General features: G+C 50.2%; 6 long non-coding RNA genes across 7 annotated transcripts in view; 1 reads left to right on the plus strand and 5 right to left on the minus strand.

The window, feature by feature from the left end:
• LOC126992122 (uncharacterized) overlaps window positions 1-445 on the minus strand; it is an 833-nt gene extending 388 nt beyond the window's left edge. Inside the window, exons 1-2 of the long non-coding RNA XR_007746228.1 lie at window positions 375-445; window positions 126-247 (exon numbers count right to left, since the gene is read on the minus strand). This is a non-coding gene — a long non-coding RNA (uncharacterized LOC126992122). The remainder of the gene's footprint in view (window positions 1-125; window positions 248-374) is intronic.
• Window positions 1-5,463, minus strand: part of LOC126992120 (uncharacterized) — an 8,566-nt gene extending 3,103 nt beyond the window's left edge. The window contains exons 1-3 of one of the 2 annotated variants that reach the window (XR_007746226.1): window positions 5,310-5,463; window positions 4,961-5,070; window positions 4,457-4,686 (exon numbers count right to left, since the gene is read on the minus strand). This is a non-coding gene — a long non-coding RNA (uncharacterized LOC126992120). Of the gene's footprint in view, window positions 1-4,383; window positions 4,687-4,960; window positions 5,071-5,309 lie in introns of both variants that reach the window. The other variant, XR_007746225.1, reaches the window with a different exon arrangement.
• Window positions 1-13,988, plus strand: part of LOC126992123 (uncharacterized) — a 17,247-nt gene extending 3,259 nt beyond the window's left edge. The window contains exon 2 of the long non-coding RNA XR_007746229.1: window positions 13,700-13,988. This is a non-coding gene — a long non-coding RNA (uncharacterized LOC126992123). The remainder of the gene's footprint in view (window positions 1-13,699) is intronic.
• LOC126992124 (uncharacterized) lies at window positions 2,010-3,054 on the minus strand. The gene is made up of 3 exons (XR_007746230.1): window positions 3,010-3,054; window positions 2,772-2,896; window positions 2,010-2,612 (listed from the first exon to the last, which is right to left on the minus strand). It is a non-coding gene; the product is annotated as an uncharacterized LOC126992124 (long non-coding RNA).
• On the minus strand, window positions 7,851-13,303 carry LOC126992125 (uncharacterized). Its single transcript, XR_007746231.1, has 3 exons — window positions 13,127-13,303; window positions 12,835-13,041; window positions 7,851-8,109 (listed from the first exon to the last, which is right to left on the minus strand). It is a non-coding gene; the product is annotated as an uncharacterized LOC126992125 (long non-coding RNA).
• Window positions 9,548-10,464, minus strand: LOC126992121 (uncharacterized). The gene is made up of 3 exons (XR_007746227.1): window positions 10,301-10,464; window positions 10,060-10,187; window positions 9,548-9,718 (listed from the first exon to the last, which is right to left on the minus strand). It is a non-coding gene; the product is annotated as an uncharacterized LOC126992121 (long non-coding RNA).
• Window positions 13,989-16,850: the final 2,862 nt, after the last annotated feature.

Raw genomic sequence — 16,850 nt, forward strand, 5'->3', positions numbered from 1 at the left:
ACAGTTGGTGTGAGGGATGGCAGCGTCTGACAACGCCGACCTGAGAGCCAAGGAAATGAGTCAAAGCTAAGAGCGAGGAACGTGAATCACGAGGAAGTGTGCGCCGTTACCCCAAACACACTCACGTGGCGGGAAGTAGGGTCGGGGTCGGGGTCTTGGTCTTGTGTAGGAATCGCGCCAGGGCTCAGGCTCAGGCCCAGGCACCGGCGAGGCCTCGGCGGTGGTGGCCAGCAAGGCGCCGCACACCCTGAAGGAGGGAGGGAAGACCAGGGGTTATAGATGCACCGAGACCCGTGCAGCGCACACACACACACACACACACACACACACACACACACACACACACACACACACACACACACACACACACTCACAGCAGCACAACCAGCAGGGTGCGTCGCTCCATTTCGTGGGTCACCAGGGAATGTTTGGGACTTCCATTTCGCTGCCTCTACCTGCCTGACACAGCGCCGGTGCCAGGTGGTTTGTCAAGACGCACGTGCCGAATGGATTTCCCGCGGACACCGTGGACAGCGGCGGCCCCGCCCCGGGCATATCATCGTGTTGTTCGGGAATACTTACTCGGGTAGCGCGTCGAGCACGCTCTGCCACCAGGCCAATCCCTGCCTCCCTCGGCGCCACACTCGTACTGCGCTTTGTCGGCCACTGTGTCGTCACTGCATTACACAAAATGTTCTTCCAAGCGTTGTGTCCTCGGAGTGATGGGTTCCTTGAAGAATGGAAGGAGGGGTTGGGGAGGGAGGCGAGGGTCAACCAGCTGACCCGTGGCAGGTACAGAGCGCCGAGAGGTGAAGGCAGGAAGTTTGTGCAGAGAGAGAGAGAGAGAGAGAGAGAGAGAGAGAGAGAGAGAGAGAGAGAGAGAGAGAGAGAGAGAGAGAGAGAGATTTACATAGATTTACAGAAAATCAGACCATTAGACCCCATGGTCCAGACTTGGGGGTCTGTCCTTAACCCTAAGTGATTTTACATTAATCAGAAGACTCCAAAACGTTGCACTTCTACTCTAGTTGATATTAAGTTGAAGGAAGTAACGGTCGAGCTTATTTTTGAAGGAGTCAATCGTGTTACACTGGACCACTGATGGTGGAAGCTTATTCCATTCTCGCACTACAACGTTGGTGAAGAAAAATTTGGTGCAGTCTGAATTTACTTGTCTACATCTGAGTTTTACGCCATTGTTCCTCGTGCGCAGACTGTCATCGATCATAAACAATGTTGATCTGTCTACATTCGTGAAACCATTAAGTATTTTAAAACATTCGATCAGTTTTCCTCGAGGCGACGTTTCTCAAGAGAGAACATGTTAAGGGTAGAAAGCCTTCTTCGTAGGATTTGTTGCGCAAGGAAGGGATCATTTTCGCTGCCCGACGCTGAACACCTTCTAATTTAGCAATATCCTTTGCATGTTGTGGGGAGCAAAACTGTACCGCATATTCCAAGTGGGGTCTGACTAAACTGTTGTAGAGCGGGAGTATTACATCTTTATTCTTGAATACAAAGTTTCTTTTAATGAAGCCCAACATTCTGTTCGCTTTATTTGCTGCATTGATGCATTGCTGTGAGAATTTGAGGTTTGACGCGATTTTGACCCCCAAGTCTTTGACGCATTGAACGCTTTTGAGTTTAACGCCGCGCATTTCGTATTCGAACTTCTTATTCCTCGTTCCAACTTGAAGGACCTGGCACTTGTCTACGTTAAAGGGCATCTCCCATCTATCCGACCAAGCTGAAAGAGAGAGACAGACAAAAAGACAAAAAGACAGACGGACAGACAGAGAGAGAGAGAGAGAGAGAGAGAGAGAGAGAGAGAGAGAGAGAGAGAGAGAGAGAGAGAGAGAGAGAGAGAGAGAGAGAGAGAGAGAGATTATTGCAGCGTGTTGTCGTTGGTATTGACTGAAGGGCGTGGGTAATGAAGAGAGAGACTAAGGTCGGGCTACGAAGTGCACTTTTGTCTGGCATATGGAGTGTGGCGGGCGGTGGGTGGGGAGCAGAACAAGTGCCTGCAGGAGCAAGATGTGTGTGCAGGCAACAGTCATGTGGGGCGTAGACATGTACGCGAAGGCAACACACTCATGAGAACACACATGAACAGGTTGGCAGTGTAATGGTGCCAAGGTAAAGCAAAACCTTTGACAGTAAAAACCGTTGATATCACAAGCAACTTACCGGGACGCTTAACCTGGCAGTGGTCCCGTGGCACGCCGGTGGTTCAGTGGGTGTGGTGCTCCGCCTTCATCCCCGAGGCCTGGGTTCAGTGCCCGGCGCTCAGCGCTGTACATTTACAGATCTCCTGGTGTGTTGTTACAGTTTCCCTGATGATGGTGTTAGGGTCCGTGACAAAGGCACTCCCTCGTCACCACCAGGTCCTGCCAGGCCCTGGACCCACCGCTGTCCCCCGTCCCCACACAGGGTAATGAGGAGCCACATAGCGGGAGAACTGCATGCCTTTATTGGGGAGTAAATATAGTAAAAGAATAAGATGGGAGTTGTCCGTGGTCCGTGGTCCGTTGGCGGTGTTCGTGCGGGCGTTGCGGGGTCAGGTCAAGGTGGATGGGGTGAACACGTGCAGGGGGGCGGCAAGCACAGACAGACTGCGGAGGGGAAGAGCGTGAGAGTGTGGCCATGACCTACCCTGGGCCTTCGAACCTAAGGAGCCAGAACTGAGAATGAGGAACCAAGAACTGAAATCAAAACAGGGAGTGGTGAACTAGAAGTTTAAACAACCCCCGGCACGGCTGGCAGACCCTCACCTGGGTTGGGGGGTAAGGTTCTTGGATTTTCACTCGTGTTGATACCGCCACCGCCAGGGCGCCGAGGCTTGGTTTCAGGCACCGGCGATGCCTCTGCGGTGGTGGACATCAAGGCGCTGCACACCCTGTGGGGGGTAGCGATGACCAGGGGTTAGAGATGCACCGTGACCCGTGCATCACACACACACACACACACACACACACACACACACACACACACACACACACACACACTCACAGCAGAACAAACAGCAGGGCGCGTCGGTCCATGCCTGTCGAGAGATTGGGAGAGAGAGCGAGGTGGCCAACTGGGCATTGCATCATATACCCACCTGACCAGTGCCCCTGGGTTAAGTTGTTCCCCTCCCTCTTTCTCCTTATTTCCCGTCATTTGATCTTTTTGTACTTTTTATTTTTTATCTTATTTTCATCTTGGTTTCCTACTGTTTACGGAATTGTGATTCACCTACGTCACCATTTCTACTTCTCATCTTTCGTTTCTCTGCCTCGCTTTCCCCCACACACACACACACACCCGAAAAAGAATTTTCCTGTACATATTCTTCTTCATGTTTGTCTATTCCTGTATTATGAGTCGTCCTCTTTACCGCCGCCCCAGGTCGCTCAGAATCCTTGTTTTCCCTGCTCTTACATAAACACAAACTCATCGGGTCTCGGCACTGAACAAGAAAATGTGTTCTTTGGCGTCCCGTTCAGTATTCTGAGTGTAGGTAGGAACAACCCCTCACATAACTATTGCTTAAATGACACTCTCATAAGCAGGTCTGGGTGCGAGAGGGATTTAGGGGTCTTAGTGAGCTCTGATCTCCGTCCAAGGGCACAATGCATTCAAGCTAGAAATCGAGCTAATAGGGTACTGGGATTTATTTCAAGGAGCGTAAGCAACAGAAGCGCCGAAGTCTTCCTCAAACTATATTTAGCATTAGTTAGACCTCATCTTGACTATGCGGTTCAGCTCTGGTCACCTTACTATAGAATGGATATCAAAATGTTAGAATCGGTGCAGAGGAGGATGACTAAGATGATTCAGGGGTTGAGAAACTTGCCATACGAGGAAAGACTCAAACAGTTAAACTTGCATTCTCTAGAAAGGCGAAGGGTGCTTGGAGACATGATCGAGGTTTATAAATGGATGAAGGGCTTTAATAAGGGAGACATTCATAAGGTTTTGTTGGTAAGAGAACCGGGTAGGACACGAATTAATGGGTTTAAACTGGATAAATTCAGATTCAACAGGGACATAGGCAAAAATTGGTTTACTAACAGAGTGGTGGATGAGTGGAATAGGCTGAGCAGTCACGTGGTGAGTGCCAATACAACTGTCACATTCAAAAATAGATTAGATAAATTCATGGAGAGCGATATTAGGTGGGGTTAGATACACGGGAGCTTAGGTTCAAAGGAGCTGCCTTGTACAGGCCTACCGGCCTTTTGCAGACTCCTACGTTCTTATGTTCTTATGTTCTTATGTTCCCAAGAGTATTAACATCAAAGGCCGACAACATACAAGGGCATGTCGACAGTGTGAGACAGGTGTGAGACAGGTGTGAGACAGGTGCAGGTAGGCGGTCACGTGGCAGGCGCCGTGAACCTCCTTCTTGCTCGGCGTTGAATTCCGTTTTTGTGGCGGTGTTGGCGGGAGGGTGAAGCAGGAACACGGAAACCTTTATGCCTTTATTGACCGAGACTTGGCGAGCAGGAGTGGGTGGGTGGTTCTGCTCCGTGGTGGGTGTTGTTGTTGTTGTTGTTGGTGGTGGTGGTGGTGGTGGTGGTGGGAGTGGTGGGAGTATTGTTGTTCTTGTTCTTGTTGATGGTGGTGGTAGTCTTCGTCAGGCATCAGTGTCACGTTAGCCGTAGCTGGAGCATTTGCACGGGTAGGTGACGCACACACAGCCTGAGGGGTATTAGGAAATGGGGAATATCTGCATTAGTGACGGAGACGGAGGAGAAGGAGGAGCAACATGTATATGCCAACAACGTTCACCACACTCCTGCCTGCTCGTGTTAGAACAATTCTTTTCGTGTACTTTGTCCTGATGGTGGTGGTGTTACAGAGTCTCAGGATTTGTGGTGTTATTAGCGACTTGATTTTAGTGTCGTTGTGTTTTGCTACACAAACCCCCACATCGCCTCCTGCTACAGGTGGCAAGGCTGGGGCAGGGCCTCACCTGGAATCCTCGGGGGCCTGGGGAAGGGTCGGGGCCTGTATATGGAGCGTGTCTCTCGCCACGGCGAGGCCTCGGCGGGGGTGGTGACGGCCAGCAGGACGCTGCACACCCTGCCAGGTTAGGAGGATACTTGTTAGCTGTTGGTGCGCGCGCACGCACACACACACACACACACACACACACACACACACACACACACACACACACACACACACACACACACACACACACACACACACACACACACACACACACACACACACACACACACACACACACACACACACACACACACACACACACACACACACACACACACACACACACACACACACACACACACACTCACAGTAGCGCACACAGCAGGGTGCGTCGCTCCATGACTGTCGTGGGTCTGTCGTTTGATAGTTCCTGCTCTGCCGCCTCTTATACCCACCTGCACACGGCGCCGGGTGCCAGGTGCTGCCTGCCTTACACACACGTCGGCACCGAGGTTTTCCCACAGATACCGTCCACAGCGGTTTCCCCGCCCAGGGCTGGCCCGCCCGTAACCGACTCTTCTACGTAAGTGTCATCAGGGCGGCCCCTTTCTCCTGCCGTGCTCCTCATGACAACACACACACACACACACACGCACACGGACACACACACACACACACACACACACACACACACACACACACACACACACACACACACACACACACACATACACACAGCGCCGTGCCCGCGATGGTCAGGCTAATCAACTACATGTGAACCCCTCGACAACAGAAGCTGTAAATATCAGCATTTTCATTATTATTATTATTACTATTATTGTTACTATTATTATCACTATTATTATGACTCTCATTATTGTTATTATTACTTTGCCCATGTAGTTTGTAAATTTTAGCCCTAGGGCTGCAATCCTTCCTCTCAATAAACCGTTTTATTACATACACACACACACACACACACACACACACACACACACACACACACACACACACACACACACACACACACACACACACACACACACACACACACACACACACACACACACACACACACACACACACACACACACACACACACACACACACACACACACACACACACACACACACACACACACACACACACACACACACACACACACACACACACACACACACACACACACACACACACACACACACACACACACACACACACACACACACACACACACACACACACACACACACACACACACACACACACACACACACACACACACACACACACACACACACACACACACACACACACACACACACACACACACACACACACACACACACACACACACACACACACACACACACACACACACACACACACACACACACACACACACACACACACACACACACACACACACACACACACACACAGGTTAGGGTGACCTTGATATGCATCACACGGCGGGACTTGCACACCCTAGACAAGCTCATGATTTGCGCAGGAACCTGACGGGGACACAACGCCGTTCTTAACTAGGAACCGTCGTCCACTTCTTCAGTTTTCTTTTTCTCCTTCATTCCCTCAGACAGATTTTCGGCGATTGTATTTTGGGCACTGCCAGACAGCACGCATGATAGGCAGGTATGCAGTGTGTTGCAAGGAACGACGTGGCGCTCATTAGGCCGCATGAGGCATGTGTAGGGCCTGCTCCGCGCCACCGCCTCAGAGACAAAAAAACCTGGCTCGAGACCCCAAGAAGGGTTGTGTTTTTCTTTAGATCTTGGACGGTGAAGGGCGCTTGGTGTGCGGCGGCGGCGGCGGCGACTCTACACTCATTCGCTGTGACTACATATGATGTGTATCTCATTGTTTATACAGAAACACAAAACTTAAACTCCTTTAACTAGCCAGAGAGACAGACAGATAAGTGCCAATTATCGGGGAGGCGGTGGCTGAGCGGTTAGCGCACGGGTTCCCGGGGTACCTATAGGGCCCGGGCTCGGCCTCACCCCCCGCTACAAGCTGACATTCAGTCATCTCCCAATAGCCCAACTATCCACATGCCGTCCTCAAGACCATCCATCAACCCGGACTCCTAAAGAGATTCTGAAATGAACTCCAGGGAACAGTATGTGAACCAAGCGGAATGGCGCCACTCTCTCTCTCTCTATATATATATATATATATATATATATATATATATATATATATAAAACACTTACCTGCGCTATCACGGGCTGGGGCCGACCACAAGGCCCACAAAAAAAGCCTACCGGCGCCATAGGTGGAACTTAAAAATTTAATGTATTGCCGCTCGAACACTTTTATCTGAACTATTACGGGGGTCCACAACAGCGATAAGTTATGTATTCCTTCTAGAACACACAGAACACTGAACAACTGAGGGAACACCTCCCAAAGTGAGGTTCCTAACATCAGACAGAGCCTGAACGGTAATGTGACGCAATGCGAGCCAGTTAGCAAACTCATGGTGCCAGAAACGGTGTCTAAACAATCATGTGAGCAGAAAACTGCCCACACTTCAGCTCTTTATCAGCACGTCTACTTCCCCGCGGCTGTTCCTCCGCCTCCCCTCGAAAGGGAGTCGCGTCATTACTCCTGACTCCCCGTGAAAGACCCAAGGGCGAGGTACAACCACCTCCCTCCCTTCCGCCCCCCCCCCCCACCACACCCCCGCACCGTGTATTGAGTCGCCACGTAGCTGGAGAATTGCATGCCTTTATTGAGGAGTAAATACAATAAAAGAATAAAAGTGACAGGTGTCCGTGGTCCGTGGTCCGTTGGCGGTGTTCCTGTGGGCATGGCGAAGGTCAGGTCACGGTGGAGGAGGTCAGCACGGACAGGGAGCCTTGACACACACGCAGCCTGTGGGAAGGAAGAGCGTCAGAGGACGAGCACCACCCGCGGGGCTGAGGATCATATTCTTAAATGTTTCGACGCCGAGGCTCACGTGTTTAACAAGCCTTTCGTGTCAGTTTGGGGTATTTCCAGGGGTAGTTTTATGACCCTGGTGGTAATATGACCCTCATTCTGTACCATGAACTTTAAAAAACACTCATTGGAATCCGACTGCTCCCGTTTACGCCCTTTGGAAATAGTTGGTGTGAGGGATGGAAGCGTCTGACAACGCCGACCTGAGAGCCAAGGAAATGAGTAGGGGTCTTGGTCTTGGTCTTGGTCTTATGTAGGAATCGCGCCAGGGCTCAGGCTCAGGCCCAGGCACCGGGAGGCCTCGGCGGTGGTGGCCAGCAAGGCGCCGCACACCCTGAAGGAGGGAGGGAAGACCAGGGGTTATAGATGCACCGTGACCCGTGTAGCACACACACACACACACACACACACACACACACACACACACACACACCTGACGGGGACACAACGCCGTTCTTAACCAGGAACCGTCGTCCACTTCTTCAGTTTTCTTTTTCTCCTTCATTCCCTCAGACAGATTTTCGGCGATTGTATTTTGGGCACTGGCAGACAGCACTCATGATAGGCAGGTATGCAGTGTGTTGCAAGGAACGACGTGGCGCTCATTAGGCCGCATGAGGCATGTGTAGGGCCTGCTCCGCGCCACCGCCTCAGAGACAAAAAAACCTGGCTCGAGACCCCAAGAAGGGTGGTGTTTTTCTTTAGATCTTGGACGGTGAAGGGCGCTTGGTGTGCGGCGGCGGCGACTCTACACTCATTCGCTGTAATTGGACATAACGAGTATCCCATCGTCAAATCAAAAACACAAAACCTAAAGTCTTTTAACTAACCAGAGAGATAGATAGATAATCGCCACTTATCGGGGAGGTGGTGGCTGAGTGGTTAGCGTGCGGGCGCGGCGGAAGTGGACGTAGTGATAAAGAGCTAAAGTGTGGGCAGGATGAGCAAGGACCCTGGCTCGACCTCACCCACCGCTACAAGCTGACAATATTCAGTCATCTCCCAATGGCCTAAGTCTGTCCACATGCCACCCTCAAGACCATCCATCAACCCGGACTCTAAGAGGGATTCTGAAATGAACTCCGGGGAACAATATGAACGAAGCGGAATGGCGCCACTCTAAAACATTTGCATGCGCTATTACGGGCTGGGGCCGACCACCAGGCCCACCAAGAAAGCCTACCGGCGCCATAGGTGGAACGTAAGAAATATAAGGAATTGCCGCTCGAACACTCTTATCTGAACTATTACGGGGGTTCACTACAGCGATAAATTATGTATTCCTTCTAGAACACACAGAACACTGAACAACTGAGGGAACACCTCCCAAAGTGAGGTTCCTAACATCAGACAGAGCCTGAACGGTAATGTGACGCAATGCGAGCCAGTTAGCAAACTCATGGTGCCAGAAACGGTGTCTAAACAATCATGTGAGCAGAAAACTGCCCACACTTCAGCTCTTTATCAGTACGTCTACTTCCCTGCGGCTGTTCCTCCACCCTTCCTCCTTCCCCCGCCTCTCCTCAGAAGGGAGTCGCGTCGTTACTCCTGACTCCCCGTGAACCACCCAAAGGCGAGGAACAACCACCTGCCTCCATCCCCCCCACCCCCCCCCAGCACAGGGTAATAAGGCGCCACATAACAGGAAATTTGCATGCCTTTATTGAGGAGTAAATACTATGAAAGAATAAGAGTGAGAGTTTTCCGTGTCCGTGGTCCGTGGTCCGTTGGCGGTGTTCGTGCGGGCATGGCGAAGGTCAGGTAACGGTGGAGGAGGTCAGCAGTAACAGGGAGCCTTGACACACACGCAGCCTGAGGGAAGGAAGAGCGTCAGAGGACGAGCACCACCATTCTATTCTTAAATGTTTCGACGCCGAGGCTCACGTGTTTAACAAGCCTTTCGTGTCAGTTTGGGGTATTTCCAGGGGTAGTTTTGTGACCCTGGTGGTAATATGACCCTCATTCTGTACCATGAACTTTAAAAAACACTCATTGGAATCCGACTCCTCCCATTTACGCCCTTTGGAAACAGTTGGTGTGAGGGATGGCAGCGTCTGACAACGCCGACCTGAGAGCCAAGGAAATGAGTCAAAGCTAAGAGCGAGGAACGTGAATAGCGAGGAAGTGTGCGCCGTGACCCCAAACACACTCACGTGGCGGGAAGTAGGGTCGGGGTCGGGGTCTTGGTCTTGTGTAGGAACCGCGCCGGGGCTCAGGCTCAGGCTCAGGCTCAGGCACCGGCGAGGCCTCGGCGGTGGTGGCCAGCAAGGCGCTGCACACCCTGGAGGGGGTAGGGAAAACCGGGGGTTACAGATGTACCGTGACCCGTGCAACACACACACACACACACACACACACACACACACACACACACACACACACACACACACTCACAGTAGCATAACCAGCAGGGTGCGTCGCTCCATCTCGTGGGTCAGCAGCGAATGTTTGGGACTTCCATTTTCGCCGCCTCTTATACCCGCCTGGACACAGCGCCAGGTGCCAGGTGCTGTTTGTCAAGACGCGCCTGATGGATGGGTTTCCCGCAGACCCCGTAGCCAGCAGCCGCCCCAGCCATATAATCGGGTTGTCTGGGGAGGCGGTGGCCGAGTGACTAGCGTGCGCGCGTGGCGAGCTCGTGGACCTAGGTTAGAGTCCAACCAAAACTCGCTGATATTTTACGTCGAGTGGCGGAATATTCAGCACATGCTGCCCGGATCTTCAATCAGCAATATCTTCAGCGACTTCTGTTCAAGTGGAGCACCGGGGGCAGCGTGGACCAAGCAAGTCACATGTCACGGCAGTCCCTAGAAACAGTTCTCGTCTTTGCCTTTAAGGGCTGGGGCCAAGAGGCACCTCAAGAGACCGAATCCAGGTTAAAAAAAAGTCACGGAAAAATGTCACAAGTAAAAAGTCACAGGCAAAGAGTCACTGATAAAAAGCACAGACTTACATATCAGACTCTGGCGCCAAGGCCCGGCAAATGACGCCTCTGCACGTGGCCCTACGGCTGCGGGTGTGACCAGCTCATCCAAAACCGACGGCTTCACACGCCTCACTCCCACCCGGTTTTCTGACCACACTATTCATTACAAAGGAAAACCGAGACAACATCATCTTCCTGAGAAAATTCTGCATCACACTCGCATAAATTTGTAAAAATTCAGTTAAAACAATTATATGAAAATAATTTTTATATTTTGTAGCTCATACACACTTTCTTTCTCTTTGGATTTAGTCTCACACACACACACACACACACACACACACACACACACACACACACACACTCACAGCAGAACAAACAGCAGGGCGTGTCGGTCCATGCCTGTCGAGAGTCTGGCAGCGTGTGTGTGGGTTTGTCACCTGGGCATTGCATCATATACCCACCTGACTCCAGTGCCCCGGGGTTAGGGTTTTCCTCCCTTTTTCTTTATTTGATTTTTTTGTACTTTATCTTTATCTTATTTTCATTTTCGTCTCCTACTGTTTACAAAACTATTATTCACCTACGTCACCATTTCTACTTCTCTTCTTCTTTCGTTTCTCTGCCTCGCTCCCCCCTCCCTCCTTCCTGAATAAAATCTTCCTGTACTTCGTCTTCTTCATGTTTGTCTATTCCTTTATTATATGAGTCGTCCTCTTTACCGCCGCCCCAGGTCGCTCAGAATCCTCGTTTTCCCTGCTCCTTCATAAACACACAAACCCATCGGGTCTCGGCGCTGAACAAGAAAATCTGTGTTTGTTTGGTGCCCCGTTCCCAAGGGTATTAACATCAAAGGCCGACAACATACAAGGGCGCCACGCATGTCGACAGTGTAAGACAGGTGTGAGACAGGTGCAGGTGGCGGTCACGTGGCAGGCGCCGTGAACCTCCTTCTTGCTCGGCGTTGAATTCCGTTTTTGTGGCGGTGTTGGCGGGAGGGTGAAGCAGAAACACGGAAACCTTTATGCCTTTATTGACCGAGACTTGGCGAGCAGGAGTGGGTGGGTGGTTCTGCTCCGTGGTGGGTGGTGGTGGTGGTGGTGGTGGTGGTGGGAGTATTGTTGTTATTGTTGATGATGGTGGTAGTCTTCATCAGGGATCAGTTTTACGTTATCCGTATTTTTTTTTTCTACAACAAAGGAGACGGCTCAAGGGCAAAACAAAAAGTGCAAAAAAAAAGACCGCTACTCGCCGATCCCATAATAGACAAAAGTAAAGAGTAGCCAAAAGAGAGGTCAATTTCGGGCGGAGAGGTGTCTTGATACATTCTTCTTGAAAGAGGTCAAGTCATAGGCAGGAGGAAATACAGACGAAGGAAGGCTGTTCCAGATTTACCAGTGAAGGGGATGAAAGAATGTTGGAGCATTTGCACGGGTAGGTGACGCACACACAGCCTGAGAGGGGTTAGGAAATGGGGAAGGTCTGCATTAGTGACGGAGACGGAGGAGGAGGAGAAGCAACATGTATATGCCAACAACGTTCACCACACTCCTACATGCTCGTGTTAGAACAGTTTTTTCGAATACTTTGTCCTTTATTGAGGAGTAAATACTATGAAAGAATAAAAGTGAGAGGTGTCCGTGGTCCGTTGGCGGTGTTCGTGCCGGCATGGCGAAGGTCAGGTCACGGTGGAGGAGGTCAGCACGGGCAGGGAGCCTTGACACACAAGCAGCCTGAGGGAAGGAAGAGCGTCAGAGGACGAGCACCACCCGCGGGGCTGAGGATCATATTCTTAAACGTTTCGACGCCGAGGCTCACGTATTTAACAAGCCTTTCGTGTCAGTTTGGGGTATTTCCAGGGGTAGTTTTGTGACCCTGGTGGTAATATGACCCTCATTCTGTACCATGATCTTTAAAAAACACTCATTGGAATCCGACTCCTCCCGTTTACGCCCTTTGGAAACAGTTGGTGTGAGGGATGGCAGCGTCTGACAACGCCGACCTGAGAGCCAAGGAAATGAGTCAAAGCTAAGAGCGAGGAACGTGAATCACGAGGAAGTGTGCGCCGTGACCCCGAATATGCTCACGTGGCGGGAAGTAGGGTCGGGGTCGGGGTCTTGGTCTTGTGTAGGAACCGCGCCGGGGCTCAGGCTCAGGCTCAGGCACCGGCGAGGCCTTGGCGGTGGTGACCAGCAAGGCGCTGCACACCCTGGTGGAGGTAGGGAAGACCAGGGGTTACAGATGCACTGTGACCCGTGCAGCACACATACACACACACACACACACACACTCACAGCAGAGCAAACAGCAGGGCGCGTCGGTCCATGCCTGTCGAGAGTTTGGGAGCGTGTGCGAGCAAAGCCTACCCTCTCGTTGGCCTTGGTGCGAGGCGGCCACCTGGGCATTGCGTCATATACCCACCCGACCAGTGCCCCGGGGTTATTTTTTTCCCCTCCCTCTTTCTCTTTATTTGATACTTTTGTACTTTTTATCTTTCATCTTATTTTCATCTTCGTCTCCTAAAGTTTACAGAATTATTATTAACATACGTCTCCATTTATACTTCTCAGCTTCCTTCGTTTCTATGCCTCTTTCCCCGAAAAAATCTTCCTGTACTTCGTCTTCTTCATGTTTGTCTATTTACTTTATTATAATTATTATATGAGTCGTCATCTTTACCGCCAGCCCCAGGCCGCTCAGAATCTTCGTTTTCCTGCTCCTACATAAACACACAAACTCATCGGGTCTCAGCATTGAAAAGTAAATATGTGTTGTTTGGTGCCCCGTTCCCAAGGGTATTAACATCAAAGGCCGACAACATACAAGGGCGCCACGCATGTCGACAGTGTAAGACAGGTGTGAGACAGGTGTGAGACAGGTGCAGGTGGCGGTCACGTGGCAGGCGCCGTGAACCTCCTTCTTGCTCGGCGTTGAATTCCGTTTTTGTGGCGGTGTTGGCGGGAGGGTGAAGCAGAAACACGGAAACCTTTATGCCTTTATTGACCGAGACTTGGCGAGCAGGAGTGGGTGGTTCTGCTCCGTGGTGGGTGTTGAAGGTGGTGGTGGTGGTGGTGGTATTGTTATTGTTCTTGTTGATGGTGGTGGTAGTCTTCGTCAAGCATCAGTGTTACGTTAGCCGTAGGGTTTTTTTGTTTTGTTTTTACAACAAAGGAGACGGCTCAAGGGCAACAAAAAGTGGAAAAAAAAGACCGCTACTCGCCAAAGGTTTTTTTAATCATCTTACGCAGTCCTCTTGGCGTAAGATCGTGGAACTGTGTTTGGGAACGCGGTATAACACCAGTGTTGAGTTTCGTTTGTTTTGTGGCGTGATTGATCCTCCAGCTTTATGGCCCCAGAGGACAGTGATGACGGTACGAGCCTCATAACTGTCATTCCGCAAGATCCACCGGAAGCCGAGGAGTTGCTCCTGTTCTTCTGTTGTACTTATGTTAGTGGCTCCTTTCGACTGATGCAGCAGCCACTTGTCATGTCCAGTGAGGCCCTGATGCCTATGGCCCTCACCTATGGAATGTGCATGACGCCAACATGAACAACAATGCCCGTACCAACAACATATGCGAAGGGTGGAATAATATGTTCTTCAACCTCGTTGGTCACTACCATCCTTCAATCTGGCGTTTCATTGAATGGTTTCAACGTGAAGAAGCGGCAGTGAGCACCATTATCCAGCAGGATGCTGTTGGCAAACCCGTCAAAGAAGAGTTCGTCGACGCTGTGTGCAGCTATTAGAACGCCTTCGCAACGTGTGTTACTCGACGGGATAACCACAAGGCTGTGGCAGAGTTTCCTCGTGGCGTCGGCTGGAATATTCGTCTTAATTATCAGCATTGAGAACACTGAATATACACGTAATGCCACGTTACTCTGTGAGCTGTTCTCAATCTGAGCTAAACAATCTGACTTAGATATTTTGTTTGATTACCTTACTGTGCTTAAGATATTGAACAAAAGTGATGTTTCCACACATGTAATGCCATCATATGTGAATAATGTTGTAATTATGTATATTTTTGTTTGATTACCTAATTTTCTTTCTTAGACAAAATTGTACCAGGACTTTTTTTACTTTTTCCGAGCCGAAATTGTGACCTTTTTCCTGTGACTTTATTGCCGGCCACAAGAGACCTACCGGCGCTACAGGCAGCACATAAAAATAAATAAATAAATGAATAAATAAACTTAGCAGCCCTATCAGCACGCTCTGCCACTCAGGCCAATCCCTGCCTCCTCGGCGCCACACACACTGCACTTTGTCGGCCACTGTCGTCACTGCATTACACGAAATGTTCTTCCAAGCGTTGTGTCCTCAGGTGATGGGTTTCCTTGAAAAATGGAAGGAGTGGGTTGGGAGGCTGAGGGTAACAACCAGCTGACCCGTGGCTACAGAACGCCGTGACCTGTGCCTGTATCGTTTGAGGTGAAGGCCTGCGCAGGAAGTTTGTGGGAGAGAGAGAGAGAGAGAGAGAGAGAGAGAGAGAGAGAGGGTGAGAGAGAGAGAGAGAGAGAGAGAGAGAGAGAGAGAGGAGAGAGAGAGGTGAGAGAGAGAGAGTGAGAGAGAGAAAGAGAGGGGGGCAGAACAAGTGCCTGGAGGAGCAAGATGCGGTGTGCAGGCAACAGTCATGTGGGGCGTGAACACATGTGCACGCGAAGCGCAACACACTCGCGAGAACACACATGAACAGGTTGGCAGTGTAATGGTGCCAAGGTAAACAAAACCTTTGACAGTAAAAACCGTTGATATCACTGGCAGCTTACCGGGACGCTGTAACTTACCAACTGGCAGGTGGTCCCCGTAGCACTGCCGGTGTTCAGTGGGTGTGGTGTCTCCTTCATCCCCGGGAGGCCCGGGTTCAGTGCCCAGCGCTCAGTGCTGTAAGCCAATTTACAGATCTCTCCTGGTGTGTTGTTACAGTTTCCCTGATGATGGTGTTAGGGTCCGTGACGAAAACTGCACCCCTCGTCACCACCAGGGGGTCCTGCCAGGCCCTGGACCCACCGCTGTCCCCCACGTCCCACACAGGGTAATGAGGCGCCACATTGCGGGAGAACTGCATGCCTTTTATTGGGGAGTTAAACATAGTGAAAGCATAACATGAGAGTTGTCCGTGGTCCTGGGTCCATTGGCGGTGTTCTTGCGGGTCAGAGTCATGGTGGAGTGATTCAGCAGTCAGAGGGAGTTCCCTGAAGCACAGACAGCCTGTGGGAATGAAGAACTTGAGTGTGTTGGCAAGGAACTACCCCAGGGCCCTCGAACCTAGAAGCCAGAACTATAAGGGGCCGCTTTCTTTCACAGTCTCGTTTGTTTTGATCGTTACCAATGAGCGCAGCGATCGCCGTTACCAACAAGAATCCGCTTTCATAGCTCGTCTTTCATGGCGCTGTTTGTTTGCATCAGTACCAGAGATTGGAACCTTTAACGGAGCTCTGGTACAGCCAGGTGGGCTCCCCAATGGAGCTTGATAAGTACAATTAATTGGTAAAAAACATAAATTCTCGCTCACAAGTGGTTTATATTGTTTTTTATTAAATAGATGTAAAAATATTTAACAATCACATTGCACGGCTTCAATGTTAATATGAGAATTTTTAGAAAGATTTGAAGACATGAACTCACTTCACCTGCTGACCAGAGAACGTCAATTTGATTGATTGATGTTTATTGTTGAAAAAGTACACAACAAAGGAGAAAGGACGTCACATACTTGTCACCATTATTCACCTGTTTTTTTGTTATTTGTTTTTGCTTTTTTTTTTTTTTACAACAAAGGCGGGGGTTATGCCTTCTTGGGCAAACTCTCGTATTATTCTATGTAGATAGTTTTATCATACATGCATACAGGGCATACATACAATGAAATCAGCCCTATTATGTAAAAATACCAATGAAGTCTGCTAAATAAGTATATGAAAATGAACAAATGTAATGAATATAGTAAAAGTCTGTCTTGCGGATATCAGATAAATAATATAATTTAATACTTGTCACCATTATTTCCC

The sequence above is a fragment of the Eriocheir sinensis genome, unplaced genomic scaffold (genome assembly GCF_024679095.1).
Source record: "Eriocheir sinensis breed Jianghai 21 unplaced genomic scaffold, ASM2467909v1 Scaffold403, whole genome shotgun sequence".
In the NCBI taxonomy this organism is placed as follows: Eukaryota; Metazoa; Arthropoda; class Malacostraca; order Decapoda; family Varunidae; genus Eriocheir; species Eriocheir sinensis.